The following is a 9,224-nucleotide window of genomic DNA, read 5'->3' as shown; positions in this document are numbered from 1 at the left end:
CTTAAAGAATGGAGGCACTTGCTCGAGGGTTCGGTGGTTCCGGTTCTCATCCTGACGGACCATAAGAATCTGACCTACCTTTCTGAGGCCAAGAGATTGACACCACGTCAGGCCAGATGGGCTCTGTTCTTGTCACGTTTTAATTACGTGGTCTCCTACCTACCCGGTTCCAAGAACATCAGGGCGGATGCCTTATCACGGCAGTACTCCGAGCTGTCCAGGGAGGAGTCGATTCCGACTTCGGTCATACCTCCGAATCAGATCCTGGCCGCCATTCGCACCAGCCTGACCTCTCCCCTGGGTGAGCAGATTTTGGCGGCTCAATCTGGTGCTCCCTCTGGGAGACCCAACGGCAGATGTTTTGTGCCTGAGGAGTTGCGCACTCGGTTGTTGCGAACCTACCATAACTCCAAGACCGCGGGGCATCCTGGAAAGAATCAGCTGTCCTGGGCTGTTTCACGTCTGTTCTGGTGGCCTTCCCTACGTTCCGACATCGCCGCATATGTAGCGGCATGCTCCGTTTGTGCCCAGAGTAAGTCCCCTCGGCACCTTCCGTTGGGCCTTCTGCAACCCATAGCCACCGGGGAGCGCCCATGGTCACACCTGGGGATGGATTTCATTGTGGACCTCCCTGCATCCCGAGGCCATACGGTCATTCTCATGATTGTGGATCGGTTTTCCAAAATGTGCCACTGTGTTCCTCTCAAGAAGTTACCCTCTGCACAAGAGTTGGCCACGATTTTTGCCAGGGAGGTCTTCCGGTTGCACGGTTTGCCTAAGGAGATTGTGTCGGATCGGGGGAGTCAGTTTGTGTCCAGGTTCTGGCGCGCCTTTTGCTCCCAGTTGGGGATTCATCTCTCCTTCTCCTCGGCCTACCACCCTCAGTCCAATGGGGCCGCAGAACGATCCAATCAGGCCTTGGAGCAATTCCTTCGTTGCTATGTCTCCGATCACCAAGACAATTGGGTTGACCTCCTGCCTTGGGCTGAGTTTGCCAGGAACACGGCGGTGAACTCTTCCTCTGGGACGTCTCCCTTCATGGCCAATTATGGGTTCCAACCTGCCGTGTTACCGGAGGTATTCTCTCCCCAGGATATTCCGGCTGTGGAGGATCACCTTTCCGTCCTACGTGCTTCTTGGGTACAGATCCAGAAGTCCCTTGAGGTCTCTGCGCAGCGCCAGAGATTCCAGGCTGATCGCAGACGAGCGCCTGCTCCTTCCTACCAGGTCGGAGACCGTGTATGGTTGTCCACCCGCAACCTCAACCTTCGAGTGCCCACTCCCAAGCTGGCGCCTCGCTTTGTTGGTCCCTTCCGAGTGCTTCGCAGGGTAAACCCGGTAGCCTATGCCCTTGCGCTTCCTCCTGGCATGCGGATCTCCAACGTGTTTCATGTCTCCCTGTTGAAGCCACTGGTGTGTAATCGTTTCACTTCCTCGGTTCCTCGGCCTCGTCCGGTCCAAGTGGGCAATCGTGAGGAATATGAGGTGAGCAATATCCTGGACTCACGCCTGGTCCGCGGTCGGTTGCAGTTTTTGGTCCATTGGCGTGGTTATGGTCCAGAGGAGCGTTCCTGGGTTCCCTCCGCAGATGTCCATGCTCCTGCCTTGCTCCGAGCCTTCCACGCACGCTTCCCTCAGAAACCGTTTTGTGCTCCGCGGAGGAGGGGCCCTTGAGGGGGAGGTACTGTCATGGTCTTACCTGCTTGCTGCTCTCCTTCGTTTGACATGTGCTGGCGGCCATCTTGGGTCCTGGGTTTCTTGTAGCCTTCCACCCTGCGGCTCCTCCTTCCCCTGGGAGGAGCTGGATGCCTAGCTCATATATATAGGAGGTCTGTGGCTTCAGTTCCTTGCTTGGTCCTCTTGTGTTCACATGCTTCTAAGACTGCTGCTGCTTCTGGTTCCTGATCCTGGCTTCGTCTGACTACCCTGCTGGTTCCTGATCCTGGCTTCGTCTGACTACCCTGCTGGTTCCTGATCCTGGCTTCGTCTGACTACCCTGCTGGTTCCTGATCCTGGCTTCGTCTGACTACCCTTCTGGTTCCTGACCTCTGGCTTCGCAAAGACTCTGCTCGGTTTCACCATCCGTTTGGACTTTTGCTTTACAGCTTTATTTTCAATAAAGCCTTCCTATTTTCATTTATCTCTTGTTGTACGTCTGGTTCATGGTTCCGTGACAATAGGTCAGGTGACTCTTATTTCAAGCGGAGTTTTCAAATGGATATAAAGTTCATTTGTAGTTATAGTCGTCTTCCTTGTCTTGTCCCACACTGTCTGCCGACCATACGCGTTTCGGGATGAAATCCACCACTGAGGAAGGGATTTCATCCCGAAACGCGTATGGTCGGCAGACAGTGTGGGACAAGACAAGGAAGACGACTATAACTACAAATGAACTTTATATCCATTTGAAAACCCCGCTTGAAATAAGAGTCACCTGACCTATCCGACTGATACCACGTGGGACGCCACCGTCAGGTCCTGAAAGGTCAGAGTATACTCAGCTACAAGGGGAATCGTCAACCACGCCTCCAAAGGTCCTTGCAGCTTACAGCCAAACAGCCGGACGGCTAACAGGAGTGATTCCTGCGGCTCACAGCCAAGCAACGGTTTGACTACTAGGAGCGGTAAAGTAAACCTGCAATTGATAACTTGCAATCGATATAGTGCTTTCCATACTAACACTAACTGTACTCATCCCATGGTTATCACCGTATAACCCATCATGGACTCTGTATGATCCACAAGGACAATAGAAATCAATACTAACCTACATAGTGGTCCTAATAGGGTATACGTGTATTTTTAGTGTGTTTTATGTATTCTTTTATCATTTCCCAATATCTGTCTACAGTTGTTTTCAAAATTATTCAACCCCCACTGAAATTGAGTGTTTTGGCCAGTTTGACATTGATTTTGATCATTTCAGTCATCTTGTTTACAATTAAATCAAAGAGGCACTTGTAAGTCAGACAAATATAACATAACATTTATAATGAAATAACCACAAATGTATTTTCTGTGCTCACATCATTATCAGTTTTATTCAACCCCCAAGTGACATTCAATCTTAGTACTTAGTACAACATCCTTTTCCAGTTATAACAGCTTTTAAACGTGAAGCATAGCTTGACACAAGTGTCTTGCAGCGATCTACGGGTATCTTCGCCCATTCTTCATGGGCAAAAGCCTCCAGTTCAGTCACATTCTTAGGCTTGCGCGCTGCAACTGCTTTCTTTAAGTCCCACCAGAGGTTCTCAATCGGATTTAAGTCTGGTGACTGCGATGGCCACTTCAAAATGTTCCAGCCTTTAATCTGCAGCCATGCTCTAGTGGACTTGGAGGTATGCTTGGGATCATTGTCCTGTTGAAAGGTCCAACGTCTCCCAAGCCTCAGGTTTGTGACGGACTGCATCACATTTCCATCCAATATCTCCTGGTACTGAAGAGAATTCATGGTACCTTGCACACGCTGAAGCTTCCCTGTACCTGTAGAAGCAAAACAGCCCCAAAGCATGATTGACCCCCCACCATGCTTCACAGTAGGCAAGGTGTTCTTTTCTTCATAGGCCTTGTTCTTCCTCCTCCAAACATAGCGTTGATCCATGGGCCCAAACAGTTCTAATTTTGTTTCATCAGTCCACAGAACACTATCCCAAAACTTTTGTGGTTTGTCCACATGACTTTTGGCATACTGCAGTCGACTCTTCTTATTCTTTGGAGACAGCAAGGGGGTGCGCCTGGGAGTTCTGGCATGGAGGCCTTCATTACGCAGTGTGCGCCTTATTGTCTGAGCTGAAACTTCAGTACCCACATCTGACAAATCTTTTTTCAGTTCCTCAGCAGTCACACGGGGACTTTTCTCCACTTTGCGCTTCAGGTAGCGCACAGCAGTCGAAGTCAGCATCTTCTTTCTGCCACGACCAGGTAGCGTTTCAACAGTGCCCTTTGCCTTGAATTTGCGAATGATGCTTCCTATGGTGTCTCTTGGTATGTTTAACATCTTTGCAATCTTCTTATAGCCATTGCCCTTCCTGTGAAGAGAAATCACCTCTTCTCTTGTCTTCCTGGACCATTCTCTTGACTTCACCATGTTTGTAAATACACCAGTAAATGTCTAGAAGGAGCTGAGTATCACAGTCCTTTTAAATCTGCCTAATTAGTGCTTATTATGCTTGATTGCTGCTCCTTGACATCCACAGGTGTTTTCAATACCTGATCGAAAACACTTGAATGAACCTCTGTTCTTAAGAGTGGTAGTCTTTAAGGGGTTGAATAATTGTGTCAATGAAGAAATCACAAAAAAAAACATTTAATACTGTATTACAAAAACAATTGATGTCATTTTAGTTGCATTTGGTTCTTTAAAAAGTCCTTGTAAGATTTCATTCTGAACACAATTACAAATGTACACTAAATTCCCTAAAACCCTTTACAGCATTGGGGGTTGAATAATTTGGAACACAACTGTATATTTCTCTCTCGCTGTTGGATATCTAATAGCTATCTTCTATCTATCTGACAGCTATCTATCTATCGATCGGGGGGCTGTCTGACCATAGACCCTACAGGGAAATCTCCCGGTGGGCCGATGGCCTGGGAGTCACCCCAGCCCTCCTCATGGCTGCCAGCTGGATACATAATGATCTCATGCTCTCAGTAGTAATTAATGGTAGGAGCATCAGGTACTTGTTCACTTGGCCAAGAGCCATAGCTGCCGCCCTAATTCAGCTGTATCGCTGTCCTCAGGACTGTGATACAGTTGAATACTGCAGGAGAGGCCGCAGTATTTTGTGCTGCACTGTGGTATTTGGTTCAGCTGGGGTGGTATTTTGTGCTGCACTACAGTATTGCCGGTCCCATCTAGTTGCGTTGTCCTCGCCTACTTGTTTTCCCCGCCTTCTGTCAATTTGGACCCACCTACAGCATGGGGCCATCAGTGGCATGATGGCAGCAGCAGCAGCCATACGGTACAGAAGATGATGGAAGATAGGCTGACAGCGGCATGATGGTAAGGACCATGATGGTAGGCAGGCAGACAGTGGCATGATGGAACATTGTTAGCAAGGGCAGATCTATTCATTGGCCTTGGCCAAAGTAGTATGAAAATCCTCACAGATCCATGCCTCTTTCATTTTGAAAAAAATTTATGTTTTGTACTCTGGAGGAGGTCAACTTTGTCCATTTAGGTGTCACAATTCCCCCTGCCTCACTAAAAACCCTCTTTGAGTTGACACTGGAAGCTGGGCAAAAGAGAACAGAGAGAGCATACTGGGCCAGTTTAGGCCACTGTTCCAGTCTGCCTGGGGAGAACATATATGTTGCCCTTGGTCGGATTCAAACCCAGGACCCCAGCATTGCAAGGCAACAGTGCTAACCAATGAGCCACCATGCTGCCCAAGATACATGATACAAGATACGATACATGTTGATGATACTGAACTGACTGATAAAGTAATTTGGTCTCCCTTTTGGTAGGATGAAAACATTCCATTTTGCTTTAATAGCAAGAGTCTAAAAGCATAATATGGCTGTCATTACGTAAGCATGCAAGCATAAAGCCTGTTAATCTGACAGCATGCTGGAGGACCCAGTTCTTTCTGGCGCTGCCCCCCACTGAGATGAGCGGGTGTCGTGATCATCGCTTCCTGCTTTTCCTCTACCATTGACTAACCCCACCCCCCCGCCTCCATTGGTAGCTCCTCATCCTCCTTCTGCATGGGACTTTTTGAGACTACTAGGCAGCCAGTAAGCTGTCCTTCTTCCATTGTTGTCCCTTGTCGCATCAGTGTGAGCGTCTGTTCTAAGATAAATATCGGGGATGATACCTGAAAGGTGTCTTTGATAAGCTGCCACTGCCTGGTCTCAAAATAACACATGCTTCCTGTTTTGGTCTTTGTCGCTGACCACCTTGCCCAATTGGAGCTGGTATATTTGGGATGTTTGCTGCTTGATGCATTTTAGCAAGTGGTCAGCTGTGTCTACTCTCACCCAGACTGATCATCTCTAAGGCCTCATGCACACGGCCGTTGCCCGGCTGTGGCCATATTGGGGCGCGCAAACAGTGGGTCAGCAATATGCGGGCACCGGCCGTGCGCTCCCCGCATCACGGAACGGAGGCACGGAACCCCACAGAAGCACTACGGAGAGCTTCAGTGGTGTTTCTGTCCGTGCCTCCGCACCGCGAAAAAATAAAACATGTTCTATTTTTTTGCAGTGCAGACGGATCACAAACTCATTCAAGTTTAATGGGTCTCGATCCGACGCACAAACGTTGCCCATGCATTGGGGACCGCAAATTGCGGTCTCAAATGCACGGAACGGCTGCACAATGGCCGTGGGCATGAGGCCTGACTTTGATAGGAGGAGTGGGATCAGTGTTCTGCCCTGCTGCTGTTGGGGATGGGTGGGTGTCTATGGAGGAGGAGGTGGAGATTATCCGGCTGGTGTGGGAACCAGACTGACACGGACATGGAGGTGTCAATAGGACCTGGCCTTGTTGCGGTGCTGCCTCGCGACCAAAATCATTGACCCAGTGGGCCATGAAAGACATGCACTGCCCGTAACAGCTGCTCCAGGTGTCCGCTGTGGCGTGCACCTTGCCGGACAGTGACAATTGCAAAGATTAGCCCACATTCTCTGCCACATGACAGTACAAATCAGGGATGACTTTTTGGGAGAAATAATGCCGGCTAGGTTTCTTCCAGTGAGGCTGCGTGCATGCCAGCAGCTCCCTAAAGGGAGCAGAATCCACAAAGTGGTACCAGCAACTTGGCCAGGTGGGAGTTAAGCTTGTGTACCAGAGGATTGCTGGGTAGGTAGAGTTGTTTCTTGGCCACATATTCCGCGAAGGAGACTGGGAGAAGGATAACACTCTTGTTGCGCTAGCTGACAGTCACTTCTGTTTTCCCACTGGATTGGGTGATGCCATTGCGTGTTCTGCAGTAGAGCCATCGTGCCTATGTCTGTGTTTGAACGCCCATGGCTTATTTTACTCCTGCAGATCATGCACATGGCAATGCTTTTGTCTTCCGTCACTGTGGAGAAAAACTGCCAGATGGGAGATACTCACACTCTCTGCACAGAGCTAGCGGCAGCCGAGCGTGGCTTAGGTCTGGCACATTTTGAGCCTCTGCTCACTATATAAGCGGCATCACCGATTCCTGAGATGACCATAATAGAAGACCTGGCAGTTTTTTGGGAGGTTATGGCTGTACATAGCCTCCACTCTTTATTAGTGCCGCTGCCACCACCCTCCAAGGCAAGGTGGCAGACTCAGAGGTGACCTTTACATCATCCTGATGTGACTGAATGAAGGAGTGAGCCATCAAGTCCAAATCTCATTCTCTTTGTCTTCAATAATAATGGTGGGCCTTTTGGAAGCCTGGATGAACTGTGGCCTACTGCTATTACTACTGGCTGGATAACTGGTGCTGCTACTACCCACATTCTGGGAGGATGATGCATGCACCCTTTTGTTTTCCAGATTTTTTTTTATAGATCCTATAAATGAAAACTCACTGGTTTGATACACACAGATTGTTAAATGGTAGTAGCAAAATTGCAAATGTTTTTTTCTGCAATTTAAAGACAGAGGTGCAATAAAATGTCCTGAATCCCTCCTTTCCCACAAACACTGCACACTGGTATTGACAATTTACAATGGTAATAATGTAATTTATGCAGTGAAATGTGTTTGACCTAAATACTCTGATGCAGTAATACCAGCATTTCACTAAAACTTGGGTGTGACTGTAATTCTTTTGCAGTGATGTACATCATGTTCAGTAACACTGGCATAATGGTATTATGATTGCCATACAGTTATTGCGGTGAATTAATTGAATGCTCACTAAAACTCTTGTATGACAATGCAATTTTCTTGCAGTGATGATGTAGATCTTTTGAACTAGACACTGTGATGTAGTGATGCCTTCACTAACATGATTATAATTTGCATTACTGATGTGAAATGCTTTTGCTGCTGCATCTACATAACAGACTGAGAAGCGCAATTATGAATGGTAGACACTGGTTTCTATAAAAAAAAGGGTGACATTTCTCAGTGCTTGCAAAAATGTAATTTGTATACAAGGGTAGAAAGCCTGATTCTGTAATGTAGCTGACAGTAGTCTTCTAAGGCCTCATGCACACAACCGTTTTTCAGGTCCGCATACGAGCCGCCGTTTTTGCGGCTCGGATGCGGACCCATTTACTTAAATGGGGCCGCAAAAGATGTGGACAGCTCCGTTCCGTGGCCCTGCAAAAAAAAAAAAAATATAGAACATGTCCTATTCTTGTCCGTTTTGCGGACAAGAATGGGCATTTCTACAATGGGCCGTCCGTTCCGCAAATTGCAGAAGACCGCAAAAAACGGAACAGTCGTGTTCATGAGGCCTAACAAATACACCTGATAGTGACTAGTGTTGAGCGAACTTCTGTTTTAAGTTCGGCGTCTAAAGTTCGGCTTCCGGTTAGCGGAGAATCCCAATATGGATTCCGAATTCCGTTGTGGTCCGTGGTAGCGGAATCAATAATCGGCCATTATTGATTCCGCTACCACGGACCACAACGGAATTCGGAATCCATATCGGGATTCTCCGCTAACCGGAAGCCGAACTTTAGACGCCGAACTTAAAACAGAAGTTCGCTCAACACTAATAGTGACCCTTTCTCACTCTTTCCCTGATTACACCCCTTAATTTCAAAAGTTTAAGACATCTGTACAAAACTACTGTGAAGGTTGTACAATGAGGGCAATACTACTGTGAGGAAGTTTTTTTTATTTATTTTTTGGGGTGGGGGGTGTGTGCCAGAGAAATGACCCGCCCCGGGTGCCAAACACCCTAGGCACGCCGCTGCTCGGGCCCCTCACATTGAATATACTTACCTGGCTCCCAGTTCCGCTCCTGGTCCCGGCACAGCCGCTGCAGCTTCTACCCGTGCGGGGCTGAAAACATCTGTGTTGGGGGGAGCAGCCAATGGCAGGTGGGGACGAGCCTCGTCGTGGGTGACACTAGGGAGCCTCCTACCCCAACACCGGGTTTTCATCCACACACAGGGAAAAGCAGCAGTGGTGGTGCAGGGACCAGGAGCAGGAGCCAGGTAAGTACATTCAATGTGCTCATAACAACCAATCACATTTCTGATTGCTATGGGTAACTGCACTATACATACACACTTATTGTCACAGAGCAAGGCCTGTCCATGGAGATTTGGGCAGCTTT

Source organism: Bufo bufo, chromosome 1 (genome assembly GCF_905171765.1).
Source record: "Bufo bufo chromosome 1, aBufBuf1.1, whole genome shotgun sequence".
Taxonomy (NCBI): Eukaryota; Metazoa; Chordata; class Amphibia; order Anura; family Bufonidae; genus Bufo; species Bufo bufo.
The sequence above is the reverse complement of the archived record's forward strand: the minus strand, read 5'-3'. Positions refer to the sequence as shown.